Raw genomic sequence first — 21,609 nt, 5'->3', positions numbered from 1 at the left:
GAAAATAAAACCCTGAACTTTTTGTATATAGGTCATTATATCTTAAATTTTCTGGAAATAGATGAAATCTATGCATTGAAACATTACATCATGAGTAGATTTTTAGATATTTACCCCTGTAGCAGACACCACAGGAGTCTGACGTTTTATCAATAAAGTACGGCGAAATCTCTGACAATATGAAATCTCCTTATCAAGAATTAAATGTTCATATTACCGATAAGAGGATTTCATATTGTCAGAGATTTCGCCGTACATTATTGATAAAACGTCAGACTCATGTGCAGAGACGCATAAATACGTAAGCCAAGTCGGCAGCTCAATTGCAGCCCAAGTTACGCATTTGTCAAAATACGGAACTATCCAGTGAGACCTTGGCAGTGGTTCTAGCTGTTTACTTCCGGTTCTTCTAATGGTTGCGAACTGCAAGATACTGTTGGACATAGTACACAATTAATTTTACTATATGTTCTCTACATTTGTTTCTCAGTACTGACCTTTCCACTGTGTGACAATCAATGCAAATCATATGTTAATCTAAAATACCTTCAAAGATGACTTCACGGTGAAGTTCTTGTCAAAGGTTGACCTGCTCTTTTTTTAGATTATTGACTGTCAACATAACAGCATGTAACCAGAACATGAATTTCACTTCCGGATCATCACCAAGGCCTTATTACTCACTGTGCACTGTCGCCAAAATACATACAGACAACAACACCCTGAGCTCATATTATCAAGAATAAACAGTTACCTTTAAATCCCTACCAAAAATGCATAAATAAAACTCTTCTATCACCACCAAAATGAGAGAGGAAAAAATGTTCTAAAAATAGACTAGAACTACATTCGTGGGTACTGAACTGGAAGTATTAATTGTGAACTGATTCCTGACAGGCTACATGTTTTACGCCAATTTTAGTCAAACTTTTATATTTGCATGCTATACCTATTTCAACTTTATACATGAAGTCTTTTTGAATTTCCTTGCAAGGAAAACATGTGACACCTGTCAGAAAGTATGTAGTGCTGGTGTTCCACAGGGTACAAGTTCTGGTCCAAGTGCTCTTGAGAAACCAAAACTAAATTTGCTATATCTTCCTTAATTATAGGAATTTTTCAATGCAGTAAAAACCTAATTGTGATACAAGATAAGCCCTGTCTGAAAATATGTTTGAAAATTACAAATGTTGATAAATTCAGTTTTAATGGCAAATTAAATTAACATTTAAATTTTAAAAACTAAATTTTATTGAAAACTTAAATTTTCATACAAGTTTTAAAACACAGTTTGACAAATTTTAGACAGAAAAGTTGACTAATGAATGATATTTAAAACAAATGGTAGTTTGGGTCTGTATAACTGATAACATTTTCCCCAGGGGTAGTGAAGCATCATAGCTCATAGTGATTTTGGCAGCAAACCGCAATATGCCTGTCCAGATGCATATAGGTGTACACACTAAAGAAACACTGACAGGTGCTATGTTCCACATTTATTGTGTCAGGTACTTAGGCAGTTGTTTCCATAACTAATAGCACATTCAGATTTAAAGTTCTAATGGGACCACTACCATGTTTTATAGCAAAAATGCATTCCATTTCAATGTCGATAACAACAAAAGGTGGCAATGGGACAGGAAAATAGTTACTAGGGAGGTTCTACCTTACTGAAAAATGGTGCTGATCTCTCTCATGAAAACCTAAGCCATGTCTTTGAGGTGCCATATATCAGTGTGGTGATATGAACTAATCTTGGTCACTTATGGCAGTACACTGCACATGCCCTTATGAAACCATGCTATTACCACCAGACTACTCAGGAGAGCTTCCAAGCTAATCCAACTCTAACACTTTGTTCCAGATACCAGGCTAGACCTGAAAAGATCCAATATGTTTCACTTAATTCTAGAAAACAGTAAGATCTATGTAAATGAAGTTAAACTGTGTTAGATATGGTGATTTCAAATTAACATTAAGGTTGCAAGCATGGGGGAAAATATTAAACTTGACAGAGTGACACTCAGAAATGTGAAGCAATGGCCATGTATTAAAGTGTTAAATTCATCCTAAAAGTATATGAGGTTTCTAGAAGCACATTTAGCCATTTACAAGTTAAAAAACTAATCAGGTAGACTATGTATCATAAAGTTTAAGGCAATGTTGGGGCGGTGAGGTTTGATCATTGGTGTAAACATTATTACATACCAGTATACAGGAAAGTCAGGTGACAATGTACTAAATTAGAATGTGTTACTATAAGCATTCTTATTCATGAGGGAAATAACAATTTTGGATATTGCAAGTGAATACAGCCAAATGTGGTCATACAAATCAACTATAAGTACCAATAAATCCTATATCATCAGCTAAATGTGAAATTCTCATCCCCAAAACTTGTAAACAAGGATGGAAATTTGCATATGTAGGACATATACAATGTACTTGTTAAGATCAAATGTGCAAACATAATTCAAATTATCTATTTGAACATTTATATGGTATTTTGAAGAGTGTTGGTTACCAATTATTAAGCTCATTGATTGAATGGAATCAGATATCAGCTGATGTTTCAATACCGCACTCTGTCAAAGTACTAAATTGAAATATGTTACCATACATAGGCATATTCATGATGAAAATAACATTTTGGGATCTTTTCAGTGCACATAGCCATAAATGTGCTTTACAGGTTCACTATAGATACAATGTCAGCCTATATGATGTACTGAATGTGAACTTTTGATCCCAAACATTCTAAAATGGATGGATATTTGTACATGTGGGATATGTAACCATGTACAAAGTTAAATTCAAATAATTTGTTTGAATGCTTCTTATGTAATCTTTAGAGTGTCAGTTAACAAATAGTATTAGTAATTAATAATGCATAAAGCAAGATGGATCATTAGAATTCCCATAACATCATATAGGCCACAATGCCGCACTACACCAATCAATATCTTAACCTAACTGAACAATAAAATGGAATGCATTTTGTATTCAACTTACATCATTTTGCTTTTTTCTTACATCCAAGGGTAAATATACCTGGGGGAAGCATATTTTATCCCTTTGACCTGTATTTCATTCTCAGACAGTTTAAAATGATTTAGTAGAGAACTTGAGTAGGTTCTAGTATAAAGTTTTCATCGCTGTCCTCTCACTAAATACCTTATAACTATGTTTATAAACAATTACTGAAGGCTATACAAGCAGAAGTTTGTTACTCAGGAAGTGACCCCATCATAAACACATAAATTAACTGATTGGACCCCTAATAAATAGTCTGAATGGCCAATACAAATTATAATTTTGTCTTCATGTATTTTTAATGAAGGTCTCATTTTGACTACAAAGATATTTTCTCTGACAAAATGTGACAAAAATCCAACATTGGAGCTTTTATATGGTGTAGGAATATATACATGCTGATAACATTTAATATGATTCCCAAAAATATTATATATGTGCATTTTAGGGGTTTTTTAATTATTTTTTTTAATTTTTTTAAAATTTTATTAAAATTTTTAAAATAAAAATTAATTTTTTACTTTTAATTTCATTCTTATATTTTAAAAGTCAATATACATGACATATTAAAATTTCATGTGTCTATCTTTAATAATAAAGATTTTATACCAATTTAAACTTTGCTCCAATACTGCCCTTACAGGACATAGTACACAATTAATTTTACTATATGTTCTCTACATTTGTTTCTCAGTACTGACCTTTCCACTGTGTGACAATCAATGCAAATCATATGTTAATCTAAAATACCTTCAAAGATGACTTCACGGTGAAGTTCTTGTCAAAGGTTGACCTGCTCTTTTTTTAGATTATTGACTGTCAACATAACAGCATGTAACCAGAACATGAATTTCACTTCCGGATCATCACCAAGGCCTTATTACTCACTGTGCACTGTCGCCAAAATACATACAGACAACAACACCCTGAGCTCATATTATCAAGAATAAACAGTTACCTTTAAATCCCTACCAAAAATGCATAAATAAAACTCTTCTATCACCACCAAAATGAGAGAGGAAAAAATGTTCTAAAAATAGACTAGAACTACATTCGTGGGTACTGAACTGGAAGTATTAATTGTGAACTGATTCCTGACAGGCTACATGTTTTACGCCAATTTTAGTCAAACTTTTATATTTGCATGCTATACCTATTTCAACTTTATACATGAAGTCTTTTTGAATTTCCTTGCAAGGAAAACATGTGACACCTGTCAGAAAGTATGTAGTGCTGGTGTTCCACAGGGTACAAGTTCTGGTCCAAGTGCTCTTGAGAAACCAAAACTAAATTTGCTATATCTTCCTTAATTATAGGAATTTTTCAATGCAGTAAAAACCTAATTGTGATACAAGATAAGCCCTGTCTGAAAATATGTTTGAAAATTACAAATGTTGATAAATTCAGTTTTAATGGCAAATTAAATTAACATTTAAATTTTAAAAACTAAATTTTATTGAAAACTTAAATTTTCATACAAGTTTTAAAACACAGTTTGACAAATTTTAGACAGAAAAGTTGACTAATGAATGATATTTAAAACAAATGGTAGTTTGGGTCTGTATAACTGATAACATTTTCCCCAGGGGTAGTGAAGCATCATAGCTCATAGTGATTTTGGCAGCAAACCGCAATATGCCTGTCCAGATGCATATAGGTGTACACACTAAAGAAACACTGACAGGTGCTATGTTCCACATTTATTGTGTCAGGTACTTAGGCAGTTGTTTCCATAACTAATAGCACATTCAGATTTAAAGTTCTAATGGGACCACTACCATGTTTTATAGCAAAAATGCATTCCATTTCAATGTCGATAACAACAAAAGGTGGCAATGGGACAGGAAAATAGTTACTAGGGAGGTTCTACCTTACTGAAAAATGGTGCTGATCTCTCTCATGAAAACCTAAGCCATGTCTTTGAGGTGCCATATATCAGTGTGGTGATATGAACTAATCTTGGTCACTTATGGCAGTACACTGCACATGCCCTTATGAAACCATGCTATTACCACCAGACTACTCAGGAGAGCTTCCAAGCTAATCCAACTCTAACACTTTGTTCCAGATACCAGGCTAGACCTGAAAAGATCCAATATGTTTCACTTAATTCTAGAAAACAGTAAGATCTATGTAAATGAAGTTAAACTGTGTTAGATATGGTGATTTCAAATTAACATTAAGGTTGCAAGCATGGGGGAAAATATTAAACTTGACAGAGTGACACTCAGAAATGTGAAGCAATGGCCATGTATTAAAGTGTTAAATTCATCCTAAAAGTATATGAGGTTTCTAGAAGCACATTTAGCCATTTACAAGTTAAAAAACTAATCAGGTAGACTATGTATCATAAAGTTTAAGGCAATGTTGGGGCGGTGAGGTTTGATCATTGGTGTAAACATTATTACATACCAGTATACAGGAAAGTCAGGTGACAATGTACTAAATTAGAATGTGTTACTATAAGCATTCTTATTCATGAGGGAAATAACAATTTTGGATATTGCAAGTGAATACAGCCAAATGTGGTCATACAAATCAACTATAAGTACCAATAAATCCTATATCATCAGCTAAATGTGAAATTCTCATCCCCAAAACTTGTAAACAAGGATGGAAATTTGCATATGTAGGACATATACAATGTACTTGTTAAGATCAAATGTGCAAACATAATTCAAATTATCTATTTGAACATTTATATGGTATTTTGAAGAGTGTTGGTTACCAATTATTAAGCTCATTGATTGAATGGAATCAGATATCAGCTGATGTTTCAATACCGCACTCTGTCAAAGTACTAAATTGAAATATGTTACCATACATAGGCATATTCATGATGAAAATAACATTTTGGGATCTTTTCAGTGCACATAGCCATAAATGTGCTTTACAGGTTCACTATAGATACAATGTCAGCCTATATGATGTACTGAATGTGAACTTTTGATCCCAAACATTCTAAAATGGATGGATATTTGTACATGTGGGATATGTAACCATGTACAAAGTTAAATTCAAATAATTTGTTTGAATGCTTCTTATGTAATCTTTAGAGTGTCAGTTAACAAATAGTATTAGTAATTAATAATGCATAAAGCAAGATGGATCATTAGAATTCCCATAACATCATATAGGCCACAATGCCGCACTACACCAATCAATATCTTAACCTAACTGAACAATAAAATGGAATGCATTTTGTATTCAACTTACATCATTTTGCTTTTTTCTTACATCCAAGGGTAAATATACCTGGGGGAAGCATATTTTATCCCTTTGACCTGTATTTCATTCTCAGACAGTTTAAAATGATTTAGTAGAGAACTTGAGTAGGTTCTAGTATAAAGTTTTCATCGCTGTCCTCTCACTAAATACCTTATAACTATGTTTATAAACAATTACTGAAGGCTATACAAGCAGAAGTTTGTTACTCAGGAAGTGACCCCATCATAAACACATAAATTAACTGATTGGACCCCTAATAAATAGTCTGAATGGCCAATACAAATTATAATTTTGTCTTCATGTATTTTTAATGAAGGTCTCATTTTGACTACAAAGATATTTTCTCTGACAAAATGTGACAAAAATCCAACATTGGAGCTTTTATATGGTGTAGGAATATATACATGCTGATAACATTTAATATGATTCCCAAAAATATTATATATGTGCATTTTAGGGGTTTTTTAATTATTTTTTTTAATTTTTTTAAAATTTTATTAAAATTTTTAAAATAAAAATTAATTTTTTACTTTTAATTTCATTCTTATATTTTAAAAGTCAATATACATGACATATTAAAATTTCATGTGTCTATCTTTAATAATAAAGATTTTATACCAATTTAAACTTTGCTCCAATACTGCCCTTACAGGACATAGTACACAATTAATTTTACTATATGTTCTCTACATTTGTTTCTCAGTACTGACCTTTCCACTGTGTGACAATCAATGCAAATCATATGTTAATCTAAAATACCTTCAAAGATGACTTCACGGTGAAGTTCTTGTCAAAGGTTGACCTGCTCTTTTTTTAGATTATTGACTGTCAACATAACAGCATGTAACCAGAACATGAATTTCACTTCCGGATCATCACCAAGGCCTTATTACTCACTGTGCACTGTCGCCAAAATACATACAGACAACAACACCCTGAGCTCATATTATCAAGAATAAACAGTTACCTTTAAATCCCTACCAAAAATGCATAAATAAAACTCTTCTATCACCACCAAAATGAGAGAGGAAAAAATGTTCTAAAAATAGACTAGAACTACATTCGTGGGTACTGAACTGGAAGTATTAATTGTGAACTGATTCCTGACAGGCTACATGTTTTACGCCAATTTTAGTCAAACTTTTATATTTGCATGCTATACCTATTTCAACTTTATACATGAAGTCTTTTTGAATTTCCTTGCAAGGAAAACATGTGACACCTGTCAGAAAGTATGTAGTGCTGGTGTTCCACAGGGTACAAGTTCTGGTCCAAGTGCTCTTGAGAAACCAAAACTAAATTTGCTATATCTTCCTTAATTATAGGAATTTTTCAATGCAGTAAAAACCTAATTGTGATACAAGATAAGCCCTGTCTGAAAATATGTTTGAAAATTACAAATGTTGATAAATTCAGTTTTAATGGCAAATTAAATTAACATTTAAATTTTAAAAACTAAATTTTATTGAAAACTTAAATTTTCATACAAGTTTTAAAACACAGTTTGACAAATTTTAGACAGAAAAGTTGACTAATGAATGATATTTAAAACAAATGGTAGTTTGGGTCTGTATAACTGATAACATTTTCCCCAGGGGTAGTGAAGCATCATAGCTCATAGTGATTTTGGCAGCAAACCGCAATATGCCTGTCCAGATGCATATAGGTGTACACACTAAAGAAACACTGACAGGTGCTATGTTCCACATTTATTGTGTCAGGTACTTAGGCAGTTGTTTCCATAACTAATAGCACATTCAGATTTAAAGTTCTAATGGGACCACTACCATGTTTTATAGCAAAAATGCATTCCATTTCAATGTCGATAACAACAAAAGGTGGCAATGGGACAGGAAAATAGTTACTAGGGAGGTTCTACCTTACTGAAAAATGGTGCTGATCTCTCTCATGAAAACCTAAGCCATGTCTTTGAGGTGCCATATATCAGTGTGGTGATATGAACTAATCTTGGTCACTTATGGCAGTACACTGCACATGCCCTTATGAAACCATGCTATTACCACCAGACTACTCAGGAGAGCTTCCAAGCTAATCCAACTCTAACACTTTGTTCCAGATACCAGGCTAGACCTGAAAAGATCCAATATGTTTCACTTAATTCTAGAAAACAGTAAGATCTATGTAAATGAAGTTAAACTGTGTTAGATATGGTGATTTCAAATTAACATTAAGGTTGCAAGCATGGGGGAAAATATTAAACTTGACAGAGTGACACTCAGAAATGTGAAGCAATGGCCATGTATTAAAGTGTTAAATTCATCCTAAAAGTATATGAGGTTTCTAGAAGCACATTTAGCCATTTACAAGTTAAAAAACTAATCAGGTAGACTATGTATCATAAAGTTTAAGGCAATGTTGGGGCGGTGAGGTTTGATCATTGGTGTAAACATTATTACATACCAGTATACAGGAAAGTCAGGTGACAATGTACTAAATTAGAATGTGTTACTATAAGCATTCTTATTCATGAGGGAAATAACAATTTTGGATATTGCAAGTGAATACAGCCAAATGTGGTCATACAAATCAACTATAAGTACCAATAAATCCTATATCATCAGCTAAATGTGAAATTCTCATCCCCAAAACTTGTAAACAAGGATGGAAATTTGCATATGTAGGACATATACAATGTACTTGTTAAGATCAAATGTGCAAACATAATTCAAATTATCTATTTGAACATTTATATGGTATTTTGAAGAGTGTTGGTTACCAATTATTAAGCTCATTGATTGAATGGAATCAGATATCAGCTGATGTTTCAATACCGCACTCTGTCAAAGTACTAAATTGAAATATGTTACCATACATAGGCATATTCATGATGAAAATAACATTTTGGGATCTTTTCAGTGCACATAGCCATAAATGTGCTTTACAGGTTCACTATAGATACAATGTCAGCCTATATGATGTACTGAATGTGAACTTTTGATCCCAAACATTCTAAAATGGATGGATATTTGTACATGTGGGATATGTAACCATGTACAAAGTTAAATTCAAATAATTTGTTTGAATGCTTCTTATGTAATCTTTAGAGTGTCAGTTAACAAATAGTATTAGTAATTAATAATGCATAAAGCAAGATGGATCATTAGAATTCCCATAACATCATATAGGCCACAATGCCGCACTACACCAATCAATATCTTAACCTAACTGAACAATAAAATGGAATGCATTTTGTATTCAACTTACATCATTTTGCTTTTTTCTTACATCCAAGGGTAAATATACCTGGGGGAAGCATATTTTATCCCTTTGACCTGTATTTCATTCTCAGACAGTTTAAAATGATTTAGTAGAGAACTTGAGTAGGTTCTAGTATAAAGTTTTCATCGCTGTCCTCTCACTAAATACCTTATAACTATGTTTATAAACAATTACTGAAGGCTATACAAGCAGAAGTTTGTTACTCAGGAAGTGACCCCATCATAAACACATAAATTAACTGATTGGACCCCTAATAAATAGTCTGAATGGCCAATACAAATTATAATTTTGTCTTCATGTATTTTTAATGAAGGTCTCATTTTGACTACAAAGATATTTTCTCTGACAAAATGTGACAAAAATCCAACATTGGAGCTTTTATATGGTGTAGGAATATATACATGCTGATAACATTTAATATGATTCCCAAAAATATTATATATGTGCATTTTAGGGGTTTTTTAATTATTTTTTTTAATTTTTTTAAAATTTTATTAAAATTTTTAAAATAAAAATTAATTTTTTACTTTTAATTTCATTCTTATATTTTAAAAGTCAATATACATGACATATTAAAATTTCATGTGTCTATCTTTAATAATAAAGATTTTATACCAATTTAAACTTTGCTCCAATACTGCCCTTACAGGACATAGTACACAATTAATTTTACTATATGTTCTCTACATTTGTTTCTCAGTACTGACCTTTCCACTGTGTGACAATCAATGCAAATCATATGTTAATCTAAAATACCTTCAAAGATGACTTCACGGTGAAGTTCTTGTCAAAGGTTGACCTGCTCTTTTTTTAGATTATTGACTGTCAACATAACAGCATGTAACCAGAACATGAATTTCACTTCCGGATCATCACCAAGGCCTTATTACTCACTGTGCACTGTCGCCAAAATACATACAGACAACAACACCCTGAGCTCATATTATCAAGAATAAACAGTTACCTTTAAATCCCTACCAAAAATGCATAAATAAAACTCTTCTATCACCACCAAAATGAGAGAGGAAAAAATGTTCTAAAAATAGACTAGAACTACATTCGTGGGTACTGAACTGGAAGTATTAATTGTGAACTGATTCCTGACAGGCTACATGTTTTACGCCAATTTTAGTCAAACTTTTATATTTGCATGCTATACCTATTTCAACTTTATACATGAAGTCTTTTTGAATTTCCTTGCAAGGAAAACATGTGACACCTGTCAGAAAGTATGTAGTGCTGGTGTTCCACAGGGTACAAGTTCTGGTCCAAGTGCTCTTGAGAAACCAAAACTAAATTTGCTATATCTTCCTTAATTATAGGAATTTTTCAATGCAGTAAAAACCTAATTGTGATACAAGATAAGCCCTGTCTGAAAATATGTTTGAAAATTACAAATGTTGATAAATTCAGTTTTAATGGCAAATTAAATTAACATTTAAATTTTAAAAACTAAATTTTATTGAAAACTTAAATTTTCATACAAGTTTTAAAACACAGTTTGACAAATTTTAGACAGAAAAGTTGACTAATGAATGATATTTAAAACAAATGGTAGTTTGGGTCTGTATAACTGATAACATTTTCCCCAGGGGTAGTGAAGCATCATAGCTCATAGTGATTTTGGCAGCAAACCGCAATATGCCTGTCCAGATGCATATAGGTGTACACACTAAAGAAACACTGACAGGTGCTATGTTCCACATTTATTGTGTCAGGTACTTAGGCAGTTGTTTCCATAACTAATAGCACATTCAGATTTAAAGTTCTAATGGGACCACTACCATGTTTTATAGCAAAAATGCATTCCATTTCAATGTCGATAACAACAAAAGGTGGCAATGGGACAGGAAAATAGTTACTAGGGAGGTTCTACCTTACTGAAAAATGGTGCTGATCTCTCTCATGAAAACCTAAGCCATGTCTTTGAGGTGCCATATATCAGTGTGGTGATATGAACTAATCTTGGTCACTTATGGCAGTACACTGCACATGCCCTTATGAAACCATGCTATTACCACCAGACTACTCAGGAGAGCTTCCAAGCTAATCCAACTCTAACACTTTGTTCCAGATACCAGGCTAGACCTGAAAAGATCCAATATGTTTCACTTAATTCTAGAAAACAGTAAGATCTATGTAAATGAAGTTAAACTGTGTTAGATATGGTGATTTCAAATTAACATTAAGGTTGCAAGCATGGGGGAAAATATTAAACTTGACAGAGTGACACTCAGAAATGTGAAGCAATGGCCATGTATTAAAGTGTTAAATTCATCCTAAAAGTATATGAGGTTTCTAGAAGCACATTTAGCCATTTACAAGTTAAAAAACTAATCAGGTAGACTATGTATCATAAAGTTTAAGGCAATGTTGGGGCGGTGAGGTTTGATCATTGGTGTAAACATTATTACATACCAGTATACAGGAAAGTCAGGTGACAATGTACTAAATTAGAATGTGTTACTATAAGCATTCTTATTCATGAGGGAAATAACAATTTTGGATATTGCAAGTGAATACAGCCAAATGTGGTCATACAAATCAACTATAAGTACCAATAAATCCTATATCATCAGCTAAATGTGAAATTCTCATCCCCAAAACTTGTAAACAAGGATGGAAATTTGCATATGTAGGACATATACAATGTACTTGTTAAGATCAAATGTGCAAACATAATTCAAATTATCTATTTGAACATTTATATGGTATTTTGAAGAGTGTTGGTTACCAATTATTAAGCTCATTGATTGAATGGAATCAGATATCAGCTGATGTTTCAATACCGCACTCTGTCAAAGTACTAAATTGAAATATGTTACCATACATAGGCATATTCATGATGAAAATAACATTTTGGGATCTTTTCAGTGCACATAGCCATAAATGTGCTTTACAGGTTCACTATAGATACAATGTCAGCCTATATGATGTACTGAATGTGAACTTTTGATCCCAAACATTCTAAAATGGATGGATATTTGTACATGTGGGATATGTAACCATGTACAAAGTTAAATTCAAATAATTTGTTTGAATGCTTCTTATGTAATCTTTAGAGTGTCAGTTAACAAATAGTATTAGTAATTAATAATGCATAAAGCAAGATGGATCATTAGAATTCCCATAACATCATATAGGCCACAATGCCGCACTACACCAATCAATATCTTAACCTAACTGAACAATAAAATGGAATGCATTTTGTATTCAACTTACATCATTTTGCTTTTTTCTTACATCCAAGGGTAAATATACCTGGGGGAAGCATATTTTATCCCTTTGACCTGTATTTCATTCTCAGACAGTTTAAAATGATTTAGTAGAGAACTTGAGTAGGTTCTAGTATAAAGTTTTCATCGCTGTCCTCTCACTAAATACCTTATAACTATGTTTATAAACAATTACTGAAGGCTATACAAGCAGAAGTTTGTTACTCAGGAAGTGACCCCATCATAAACACATAAATTAACTGATTGGACCCCTAATAAATAGTCTGAATGGCCAATACAAATTATAATTTTGTCTTCATGTATTTTTAATGAAGGTCTCATTTTGACTACAAAGATATTTTCTCTGACAAAATGTGACAAAAATCCAACATTGGAGCTTTTATATGGTGTAGGAATATATACATGCTGATAACATTTAATATGATTCCCAAAAATATTATATATGTGCATTTTAGGGGTTTTTTAATTATTTTTTTTAATTTTTTTAAAATTTTATTAAAATTTTTAAAATAAAAATTAATTTTTTACTTTTAATTTCATTCTTATATTTTAAAAGTCAATATACATGACATATTAAAATTTCATGTGTCTATCTTTAATAATAAAGATTTTATACCAATTTAAACTTTGCTCCAATACTGCCCTTACAGGACATAGTACACAATTAATTTTACTATATGTTCTCTACATTTGTTTCTCAGTACTGACCTTTCCACTGTGTGACAATCAATGCAAATCATATGTTAATCTAAAATACCTTCAAAGATGACTTCACGGTGAAGTTCTTGTCAAAGGTTGACCTGCTCTTTTTTTAGATTATTGACTGTCAACATAACAGCATGTAACCAGAACATGAATTTCACTTCCGGATCATCACCAAGGCCTTATTACTCACTGTGCACTGTCGCCAAAATACATACAGACAACAACACCCTGAGCTCATATTATCAAGAATAAACAGTTACCTTTAAATCCCTACCAAAAATGCATAAATAAAACTCTTCTATCACCACCAAAATGAGAGAGGAAAAAATGTTCTAAAAATAGACTAGAACTACATTCGTGGGTACTGAACTGGAAGTATTAATTGTGAACTGATTCCTGACAGGCTACATGTTTTACGCCAATTTTAGTCAAACTTTTATATTTGCATGCTATACCTATTTCAACTTTATACATGAAGTCTTTTTGAATTTCCTTGCAAGGAAAACATGTGACACCTGTCAGAAAGTATGTAGTGCTGGTGTTCCACAGGGTACAAGTTCTGGTCCAAGTGCTCTTGAGAAACCAAAACTAAATTTGCTATATCTTCCTTAATTATAGGAATTTTTCAATGCAGTAAAAACCTAATTGTGATACAAGATAAGCCCTGTCTGAAAATATGTTTGAAAATTACAAATGTTGATAAATTCAGTTTTAATGGCAAATTAAATTAACATTTAAATTTTAAAAACTAAATTTTATTGAAAACTTAAATTTTCATACAAGTTTTAAAACACAGTTTGACAAATTTTAGACAGAAAAGTTGACTAATGAATGATATTTAAAACAAATGGTAGTTTGGGTCTGTATAACTGATAACATTTTCCCCAGGGGTAGTGAAGCATCATAGCTCATAGTGATTTTGGCAGCAAACCGCAATATGCCTGTCCAGATGCATATAGGTGTACACACTAAAGAAACACTGACAGGTGCTATGTTCCACATTTATTGTGTCAGGTACTTAGGCAGTTGTTTCCATAACTAATAGCACATTCAGATTTAAAGTTCTAATGGGACCACTACCATGTTTTATAGCAAAAATGCATTCCATTTCAATGTCGATAACAACAAAAGGTGGCAATGGGACAGGAAAATAGTTACTAGGGAGGTTCTACCTTACTGAAAAATGGTGCTGATCTCTCTCATGAAAACCTAAGCCATGTCTTTGAGGTGCCATATATCAGTGTGGTGATATGAACTAATCTTGGTCACTTATGGCAGTACACTGCACATGCCCTTATGAAACCATGCTATTACCACCAGACTACTCAGGAGAGCTTCCAAGCTAATCCAACTCTAACACTTTGTTCCAGATACCAGGCTAGACCTGAAAAGATCCAATATGTTTCACTTAATTCTAGAAAACAGTAAGATCTATGTAAATGAAGTTAAACTGTGTTAGATATGGTGATTTCAAATTAACATTAAGGTTGCAAGCATGGGGGAAAATATTAAACTTGACAGAGTGACACTCAGAAATGTGAAGCAATGGCCATGTATTAAAGTGTTAAATTCATCCTAAAAGTATATGAGGTTTCTAGAAGCACATTTAGCCATTTACAAGTTAAAAAACTAATCAGGTAGACTATGTATCATAAAGTTTAAGGCAATGTTGGGGCGGTGAGGTTTGATCATTGGTGTAAACATTATTACATACCAGTATACAGGAAAGTCAGGTGACAATGTACTAAATTAGAATGTGTTACTATAAGCATTCTTATTCATGAGGGAAATAACAATTTTGGATATTGCAAGTGAATACAGCCAAATGTGGTCATACAAATCAACTATAAGTACCAATAAATCCTATATCATCAGCTAAATGTGAAATTCTCATCCCCAAAACTTGTAAACAAGGATGGAAATTTGCATATGTAGGACATATACAATGTACTTGTTAAGATCAAATGTGCAAACATAATTCAAATTATCTATTTGAACATTTATATGGTATTTTGAAGAGTGTTGGTTACCAATTATTAAGCTCATTGATTGAATGGAATCAGATATCAGCTGATGTTTCAATACCGCACTCTGTCAAAGTACTAAATTGAAATATGTTACCATACATAGGCATATTCATGATGAAAATAACATTTTGGGATCTTTTCAGTGCACATAGCCATAAATGTGCTTTACAGGTTCACTATAGATACAATGTCAGCCTATATGATGTACTGAATGTGAACTTTTGATCCCAAACATTCTAAAATGGATGGATATTTGTACATGTGGGATATGTAACCATGTACAAAGTTAAATTCAAATAATTTGTTTGAATGCTTCTTATGTAATCTTTAGAGTGTCAGTTAACAAATAGTATTAGTAATTAATAATGCATAAAGCAAGATGGATCATTAGAATTCCCATAACATCATATAGGCCACAATGCCGCACTACACCAATCAATATCTTAACCTAACTGAACAATAAAATGGAATGCATTTTGTATTCAACTTACATCATTTTGCTTTTTTCTTACATCCAAGGGTAAATATACCTGGGGGAAGCATATTTTATCCCTTTGACCTGTATTTCATTCTCAGACAGTTTAAAATGATTTAGTAGAGAACTTGAGTAGGTTCTAGTATAAAGTTTTCATCGCTGTCCTCTCACTAAATACCTTATAACTATGTTTATAAACAATTACTGAAGGCTATACAAGCAGAAGTTTGTTACTCAGGAAGTGACCCCATCATAAACACATAAATTAACTGATTGGACCCCTAATAAATAGTCTGAATGGCCAATACAAATTATAATTTTGTCTTCATGTATTTTTAATGAAGGTCTCATTTTGACTACAAAGATATTTTCTCTGACAAAATGTGACAAAAATCCAACATTGGAGCTTTTATATGGTGTAGGAATATATACATGCTGATAACATTTAATATGATTCCCAAAAATATTATATATGTGCATTTTAGGGGTTTTTTAATTATTTTTTTTAATTTTTTTAAAAATTTTATTAAAATTTTTAAAATAAAAATTAATTTTTTACTTTTAATTTCATTCTTATATTTTAAAAGTCAATATACATGACATATTAAAATTTCATGTGTCTATCTTTAATAATAAAGATTTTATACCAATTTAAACTTTGCTCCAATACTGCCCTTACAGGACATAGTACACAATTAATTTTACTATATGTTCTCTACATTTGTTTCTCAGTACTGACCTTTCCACTGTGTGACAATCAATGCAAATCATATGTTAATCTAAAATACCTTCAAAGATGACTTCACGGTGAAGTTCTTGTCAAAGGTTGACCTGCTCTTTTTTTAGATTATTGACTGTCAACATAACAGCATGTAACCAGAACATGAATTTCACTTCCGGATCATCACCAAGGCCTTATTACTCACTGTGCACTGTCGCCAAAATACATACAGACAACAACACCCTGAGCTCATATTATCAAGAATAAACAGTTACCTTTAAATCCCTACCAAAAATGCATAAATAAAACTCTTCTATCACCACCAAAATGAGAGAGGAAAAAATGTTCTAAAAATAGACTAGAACTACATTCGTGGGTACTGAACTGGAAGTATTAATTGTGAACTGATTCCTGACAGGCTACATGTTTTACGCCAATTTTAGTCAAACTTTTATATTTGCATGCTATACCTATTTCAACTTTATACATGAAGTCTTTTTGAATTTCCTTGCAAGGAAAACATGTGACACCTGTCAGAAAGTATGTAGTGCTGGTGTTCCACAGGGTACAAGTTCTGGTCCAAGTGCTCTTGAGAAACCAAAACTAAATTTGCTATATCTTCCTTAATTATAGGAATTTTTCAATGCAGTAAAAACCTAATTGTGATACAAGATAAGCCCTGTCTGAAAATATGTTTGAAAATTACAAATGTTGATAAATTCAGTTTTAATGGCAAATTAAATTAACATTTAAATTTTAAAAACTAAATTTTATTGAAAACTTAAATTTTCATACAAGTTTTAAAACACAGTTTGACAAATTTTAGACAGAAAAGTTGACTAATGAATGATATTTAAAACAAATGGTAGTTTGGGTCTGTATAACTGATAACATTTTCCCCAGGGGTAGTGAAGCATCATAGCTCATAGTGATTTTGGCAGCAAACCGCAATATGCCTGTCCAGATGCATATAGGTGTACACACTAAAGAAACACTGACAGGTGCTATGTTCCACATTTATTGTGTCAGGTACTTAGGCAGTTGTTTCCATAACTAATAGCACATTCAGATTTAAAGTTCTAATGGGACCACTACCATGTTTTATAGCAAAAATGCATTCCATTTCAATGTCGATAACAACAAAAGGTGGCAATGGGACAGGAAAATAGTTACTAGGGAGGTTCTACCTTACTGAAAAATGGTGCTGATCTCTCTCATGAAAACCTAAGCCATGTCTTTGAGGTGCCATATATCAGTGTGGTGATATGAACTAATCTTGGTCACTTATGGCAGTACACTGCACATGCCCTTATGAAACCATGCTATTACCACCAGACTACTCAGGAGAGCTTCCAAGCTAATCCAACTCTAACACTTTGTTCCAGATACCAGGCTAGACCTGAAAAGATCCAATATGTTTCACTTAATTCTAGAAAACAGTAAGATCTATGTAAATGAAGTTAAACTGTGTTAGATATGGTGATTTCAAATTAACATTAAGGTTGCAAGCATGGGGGAAAATATTAAACTTGACAGAGTGACACTCAGAAATGTGAAGCAATGGCCATGTATTAAAGTGTTAAATTCATCCTAAAAGTATATGAGGTTTCTAGAAGCACATTTAGCCATTTACAAGTTAAAAAACTAATCAGGTAGACTATGTATCATAAAGTTTAAGGCAATGTTGGGGCGGTGAGGTTTGATCATTGGTGTAAACATTATTACATACCAGTATACAGGAAAGTCAGGTGACAATGTACTAAATTAGAATGTGTTACTATAAGCATTCTTATTCATGAGGGAAATAACAATTTTGGATATTGCAAGTGAATACAGCCAAATGTGGTCATACAAATCAACTATAAGTACCAATAAATCCTATATCATCAGCTAAATGTGAAATTCTCATCCCCAAAACTTGTAAACAAGGATGGAAATTTGCATATGTAGGACATATACAATGTACTTGTTAAGATCAAATGTGCAAACATAATTCAAATTATCTATTTGAACATTTATATGGTATTTTGAAGAGTGTTGGTTACCAATTATTAAGCTCATTGATTGAATGGAATCAGATATCAGCTGATGTTTCAATACCGCACTCTGTCAAAGTACTAAATTGAAATATGTTACCATACATAGGCATATTCATGATGAAAATAACATTTTGGGATCTTTTCAGTGCACATAGCCATAAATGTGCTTTACAGGTTCACTATAGATACAATGTCAGCCTATATGATGTACTGAATGTGAACTTTTGATCCCAAACATTCTAAAATGGATGGATATTTGTACATGTGGGATATGTAACCATGTACAAAGTTTAAATTCAAATAATTTGTTTGAATGCTTCTTATGTAATCTTTAGAGTGTCAGTTAACAAATAGTATTAGTAATTAATAATGCATAAAGCAAGATGGATCATTAGAATTCCCATAACATCATATAGGCCACAATGCCGCACTACACCAATCAATATCTTAACCTAACTGAACAATAAAATGGAATGCATTTTGTATTCAACTTACATCATTTTGCTTTTTTCTTACATCCAAGGGTAAATATACCTGGGGGAAGCATATTTTATCCCTTTGACCTGTATTTCATTCTCAGACAGTTTAAAATGATTTAGTAGAGAACTTGAGTAGGTTCTAGTATAAAGTTTTCATCGCTGTCCTCTCACTAAATACCTTATAACTATGTTTATAAACAATTACTGAAGGCTATACAAGCAGAAGTTTGTTACTCAGGAAGTGACCCCATCATAAACACATAAATTAACTGATTGGACCCCTAATAAATAGTCTGAATGGCCAATACAAATTATAATTTTGTCTTCATGTATTTTTAATGAAGGTCTCATTTTGACTACAAAGATATTTTCTCTGACAAAATGTGACAAAAATCCAACATTGGAGCTTTTATATGGTGTAGGAATATATACATGCTGATAACATTTAATATGATTCCCAAAAATATTATATATGTGCATTTTAGGGGTTTTTTAATTATTTTTTTTAATTTTTTTAAAATTTTATTAAAATTTTTAAAATAAAAATTAATTTTTTACTTTTAATTTCATTCTTATATTTTAAAAGTCAATATACATGACATATTAAAATTTCATGTGTCTATCTTTAATAATAAAGATTTTATACCAATTTAAACTTTGCTCCAATACTGCCCTTACAGGACATAGTACACAATTAATTTTACTATATGTTCTCTACATTTGTTTCTCAGTACTGACCTTTCCACTGTGTGACAATCAATGCAAATCATATGTTAATCTAAAATACCTTCAAAGATGACTTCACGGTGAAGTTCTTGTCAAAGGTTGACCTGCTCTTTTTTTAGATTATTGACTGTCAACATAACAGCATGTAACCAGAACATGAATTTCACTTCCGGATCATCACCAAGGCCTTATTACTCACTGTGCACTGTCGCCAAAATACATACAGACAACAACACCTGAGCTCATATTATCAAGAATAAACAGTTACCTTTAAATCCCTACCAAAAATGCATAAATAAAACTCTTCTATCACCACCAAAATGAGAGAGGAAAAAATGTTCTAAAAATAGACTAGAACTACATTCGTGGGTACTGAACTGGAAGTATTAATTGTGAACTGATTCCTGACAGGCTACATGTTTTACGCCAATTTTAGTCAAACTTTTATATTTGCATGCTATACCTATTTCAACTTTATACATGAAGTCTTTTTGAATTTCCTTGCAAGGAAAACATGTGACACCTGTCAGAAAGTATGTAGTGCTGGTGTTCCACAGGGTACAAGATCTGGTCCAAGTGCTCTTGAGAAACCAAAACTAAATTTGCTATATCTTCCTTAATTATAGGGAATTTTTCAATGCAGTAAAAACCTAATTGTGATACAAGATAAGCCCTGTCTGAAAATATGTTTGAAAATTACAAATGTTGATAAATTCAGTTTTAATGGCAAATTAAATTAACATTTAAATTTTAAAAACTAAATTTATTGAAAACTTAAATTTTCATACAAGTTTTAAAACACAGTTTGACAAATTTTAGACAGAAAAGTTGACTAATGAATGATATTTAAAACAAATGGTAGTTTGGGTCTGTATAACTGATAACATTTTCCCCAGGGGTAGTGAAGCATCATAGCTCATAGTGATTTTGGCAGCAAACCGCAATATTGCCTGTCCAGATGCATATAGGTGTACACACTAAAGAAACACTGACAGGTGCTATGTTCCACATTTATTGTGTCAGGTACTTAGGCAGTTGTTTCCATAACTAATAGCACATTCAGATTTAAAGTTCTAATGGGACCACTACCATGTTTTATAGCAAAAATGCATTCCATTTCAATGTCGATAACAACAAAAGGTGGCAATGGGACAGGAAAATAGTTACTAGGGAGGTTCTACCTTACTGAAAAATGGTGCTGATCTCTCTCATGAAAACCTAAGCCATGTCTTTGAGGTGCCATATATCAGTGTGGTGATATGAACTAATCTTGGTCACTTATGGCAGTACACTGCACATGCCCTTATGAAACCATGCTATTACCACCAGACTACTCAGGAGAGCTTCCAAGCTAATCCAACTCTAACACTTTGTTCCAGATACCAGGCTAGACCTGAAAAGATCCAATATGTTTCACTTAATTCTAGAAAACAGTAAGATCTATGTAAATGAAGTTAAACTGTGTTAGATATGGTGATTTCAAATTAACATTAAGGTTGCAAGCATGGGGGAAAATATTAAACTTGACAGAGTGACACTCAGAAATGTGAAGCAATGGCCATGTATTAAAGTGTTAAATTCATCCTAAAAGTATATGAGGTTTCTAGAAGCACATTTAGCCATTTACAAGTTAAAAACTAATCAGGTAGACTATGTATCATAAAGTTTAAGGCAATGTTGGGGCGGTGAGGTTTGATCAT

The 21,609-nt window shown here is 32.3% G+C and overlaps 1 protein-coding gene and 1 long non-coding RNA gene across 3 annotated transcripts in view; both read right to left on the bottom strand.

The window, feature by feature from the left end:
* LOC149790528 (heat shock 70 kDa protein 12A-like) overlaps positions 1-290 on the bottom strand; it is a 35,667-nt gene extending 35,377 nt beyond the window's left edge. Inside the window, exon 1 of one of the 2 annotated variants that reach the window (XM_089972576.1) lies at positions 115-290. The gene's annotated coding sequence lies outside the window, so the exon portion shown is untranslated. The remainder of the gene's footprint in view (positions 1-114) is intronic. The other variant, XM_089972575.1, reaches the window with a different exon arrangement.
* A 937-nt stretch (positions 291-1,227) lies between these two features.
* Positions 1,228-21,297, bottom strand: LOC149790527 (uncharacterized). The gene is made up of 7 exons (XR_016423631.1): positions 21,091-21,297; positions 17,853-18,064; positions 14,615-14,826; positions 11,378-11,589; positions 8,141-8,352; positions 4,904-5,115; positions 1,228-1,878 (listed from the first exon to the last, which is right to left on the bottom strand). It is a non-coding gene; the product is annotated as an uncharacterized LOC149790527 (long non-coding RNA).
* Between the last annotated feature and the right edge of the window lie 312 nt (positions 21,298-21,609).

This window comes from Sinohyriopsis cumingii, chromosome 10 (assembly GCF_028554795.1).
Source record: "Sinohyriopsis cumingii isolate HCF-2022 chromosome 10, ASM2855479v2, whole genome shotgun sequence".
Classification (NCBI taxonomy): Eukaryota; Metazoa; Mollusca; class Bivalvia; order Unionida; family Unionidae; genus Sinohyriopsis; species Sinohyriopsis cumingii.
This window is presented reverse-complemented; position numbering and strand designations above follow the sequence as displayed.